Here is a 4,355-nt window from a genome sequence, read left to right on the forward strand (position 1 = left end):
CCTGCGGATTACACAATCTCAAACGGTTTTACCGTTGGAGCCGGTCATTACCCGGGTTCTCTCTATATGTTTCCAAATAGAGATGGTAGTTGGAGCTGTAAGGGACTTCCTGCAACAAGAAATGTATTGCTAATCTTTTTTCAAGATTAACAGTGGCCCAATTGACCACAATATTGATATCCACGTATACGCATTTCAGGTAGATTCAAAAGTGAATCCACCTGAAATGCATATACCTGGATATCAATATTGTAAGCACCCAACACTACCATCACCTCTTTTATTCATTTATTTATTCAAAAATTTATATCTATTCAGTTGTACTTTCTTTATATATTTCTCTAACGGAAAATATTTCATATTTTTAATTAACTGTTCTTATCTCAAATACATGTTAGATTCTGATATGCTCTAGCTTTGAATAGATTAAATAACTGTTTATAAAATTTAAATACTTGCTTGTATTCCTCCTTTCTTTCCAATAGTTTTAACGATTTATCTGTAACTTCAATTATTCTGGCTTTCAAGCTTAATACTGCTAACGGAACTATAACAAACGCGGATAGACCTGAAGCACTAAATATAAATTTTCTAACTGTTAATTATTCACTGATTATATGATAATCATTATAACTTTTTCTGTAAATATATATTTTCTTTTCTAAGTATTTTTCCATTTATAAAGGAGTAAAATTACGTCGATAATTTATCTTTGGGTTTTTGAGATTCAGCATAAAGAAATCGTATGGTTTTTGAGTAGCGTTACTATATAAATTTTTACAAAATGATCCATATATTTCTCTAATTATATGTGTAATTTCTCTGTCTTGAATCTTGAAGAAAATAATATAATTACACTGTAATTATATTATTTTCTTTATTTACACTTTCTTCTCATGCTAATTGACGTTGAATAGTAGTATTAAGATACATAAATAATTGAAGCATTTTTCTTCCTCCCTCTGATAAAAAAATCTACAGTTTTTGATTGATCTTTTTCGGTAATACAAACATAAAAAATAATCAGATTTTTTATCGATGCATCTAAACTATCGACATCAATCATATGTGAGACCCGAAAGGCCCTGGGTAACATTTAATAATTTTTATTAATAATATTAAATTATCGACACCAAATATTACTTCATTTTTTGTGAAAACTAGTGTTTTGGATGTGGGAAAAACCCAGATAACAGATGCTACTTCCTTTCACAGAAGAGAACATCCTCTGACTTCCCCTTATCGGGTTAAAAATCTCACTCAGATGGGAAATGGTTACCCCTCATTCATCCCCCTTTTCGTCCGTTCTCATGAAAGAGTTACTGGCCGATGATTGGTCGAAATTCAGGAGATATAAGGGAATTTAGTCCGAATTCGGGGAGTTCGACGGGAAGTTCTTCGACAGATCCGAAGCGTCAAAACTCCACACAGTTCTCCTCTTGATGACCAACGCTCTTAAACGAGTCCCATAGACTAAGTTCCGAGTCTGAACTTAGTGAAGATACTTTTATATTTGTGCACGTATTGATTTCCTGTACGAAGAAGTAAATGAACTCTATCTACAAGGTGTCTCTTACCTACAGAGATGAAGACGAACGACGACAACTAAACAGGTCGTATGTTTTAGAATGATTTTGTGAGCTCTCTCTCTCGATCGCGCATCAGCATAGAATAAGTCTTTGCCTATATCTTGTCGCTTAATTGTCGTTCATCGATTATTTGTATTCGTTTTGTTTTTGAATTATTAAATTTACTCTTGTTAAATTTACTTAAATGTCTCTTTAATTGATTCCGAATCAGATCGCAAACGCGTGTTTGTCCGCGCAACGATAAATTGACAAACTGGTGTCAAGGAATCCTGACAAGGATCTGAACTTCACCGATTCAGATCTACTAGCGATTATCGCCCTCCTATATAAAACTTTTAAGATCGGATCTTACGATTCGAAACTTTAGAAGACTATTCTCACGGAATAGGCCGAGTAAGTGGCACCCTTTAGTAGGTACCCCCGGCTAATCTCACAAGTGGTCGCAGGAGTGGGGTTTTCGAACTAAAAAACACCCGTAATAGAATCTCACAAGTGGTGTCACGGGAGTGGAGTTTAGAATCTTTAGAATCCGTAGTATACTCGCACACTGGTGTAGCAGGAGTTTTGAACTTAAAAATAGAATCTCACCAGTGGTGTCCCAGCCGTAGGGTTTTCGAAACTACAAAAAAAAACCCCTAATAGACTCTCACAAGTGGTGTAGATCTGATTCGAAGAGAGAGACAACTAGTTGATAATTTGAAATAAGATAATTTTTAAGTTACTCATAAGATAGATATAAGTTAGGATGGAAAGACATAGGGAAGAACTTCCGCGAGCTACGTTAGCTGGTAATCTAATAACGTTAGGCGGATTAGGGGGAATGATCCCGTTGCTACCGGTCTTCTCAGGGGACGCAAAAGGTCCAAAAGTATCCGAATTTTTCGATACGTTAGCGGATGTGACTAGAGTAGCAGCATGGTCGAAGGCACAGATGCTGGCTGTAGCTAAATTAAAATTGACAGGCATTGCCCGGGAATTCGTGCGGAAGGACCGGCGAGTAAAGGACATAGAGAATTATGAGGAATTTAAGAAAATAATGATAGAGCGTTTTGAGAAGGTCCCATACACTTATAGAATCCAGAGGTTCTATGCATGTGTCCAGGCCAGAGATGAGGACGTACAAACGTTCGCCGTACGACTCCAGGCTTTAGCCGAGGAGGTTGAGATTGAACATGAAGGCGCGAACGATGCCGAGATAGAGGTGATCAAGAGGGTTAAGGAAAAGGAATTGGACGAGAGGTTAAGGGTTCAATTTCTGCATGGAGTCGATATAAAAATTAGACAACGGGTTATGTCTAAAAATCCGGAGGCCTTACAAGTAGCTATACGTGAAGAGGAAATTGAGTTACTCACTAAGGGAGGAAACACCCATATCAGAATTATAACAGAACCATGTAGAAGAGAAAACCTAGATACAGACGATGATTTAGCGGGAATAGAACCTAATGCCGAAAAACAATTAGAAAAAATGGCTGCGGCTATAAGCACACTGCGAAATCAATTTAATACTTTTATAAAACAATCGCAAGAGGAGAAAAATAGGAATAGAGAACGAAGCGCACAATACTCTTGACCTAAAGAGAGAAATTTTAACGGAAATCGGCGACCAAACCCTAACTTCCGTCGGGAGACGTATAGAAATAATTCCCGTTTTGATTTAGATAATATGAATAGGGACGAGCCTAATAGAAATCCTCGATATGAAAATACGTGGAGAGGTGTAGTAAAATTTGTGGGTAATCAGAGAAACCCACACAAATATGATAAGAAAGGCAAAAATAGCAAGGGAGGATCGAACAGTCTCATAAAAAAAGATCCTTACATATTAATATATGTTAATAATGTCCCTGTAAAAATGAGAATAGATAGAAATTTAGAAACGACCGTCATAGATAAGGAATTAGTAAAGCGATTAGAGGGAAGAGCCTTTGTAATCCGTGGAGAAAAGAACAAATTAGATATTCGTCCCGGAAAAACGATTCAGACATCAGGTGTTGTCATACCCTTATTCAAACTTCGAGGTCATAAATTCACAAATACTTGCAAGATAGTGCATTCTGAAATTACAGCGCCTGGCATGGGAATAATCGGACGTGACATATTACAGCAGGAGCAAATAGAAATAGATAATCATAATGGAGTGATTATACTGCCTAACGACAAGGAGGTACATTATTGCTACTCAAGTCCTCCAAACGGAAGTAGTTACCGAGGTAAAACGCAGAAATTCAGACAAAATCAAATGAATAGAAATCGTAAGGAAGTCGACTTGAAGTATTCAGAAGCTAGTGTATTACGCAGTGTGCGGGTGTCACCTCACTGCCGACCCCATAAACAAGAGGCACACATAACTAATCGAACAACTAAAAAGATACAAGGTATAATGAAAAGGAAGACAAATAAAAAGGCCGGGCGTAAGTTGACTAAACTGAAAAATAATATGGGTACGGATATAAAGTTAGGGCGTTGGAAAAAGGGAAAGAAAGAGAAGTCCTTCGATAAGTCTACGCAAAGGATACAAGAAATGCGGGATAATAGGACGATCGAAAAAGTCGATCTTACACATAATGTGGAAAAAGACGAAATGAACAAGAAAAAAATCGAGTCAAGTCGTTTTAAAGGCTCCACAATCACTGAACTTTATAAATTAATAAGCCTATTAATATATTTAATAACCCTCTTGTCGGGACAAGTTAAAAAGGGCGATGATAAGAAAGAAAAAGAAGAAATTAAGGAATTCAAAGAAATCGAAGAGTTTAAAAGTAA

Source organism: Centruroides sculpturatus, unplaced genomic scaffold, assembly GCF_000671375.1.
Source record: "Centruroides sculpturatus isolate CEXI.00-Female unplaced genomic scaffold, Cexi_2.0 scaffold1097, whole genome shotgun sequence".
Taxonomy (NCBI): domain Eukaryota; kingdom Metazoa; phylum Arthropoda; class Arachnida; order Scorpiones; family Buthidae; genus Centruroides; species Centruroides sculpturatus.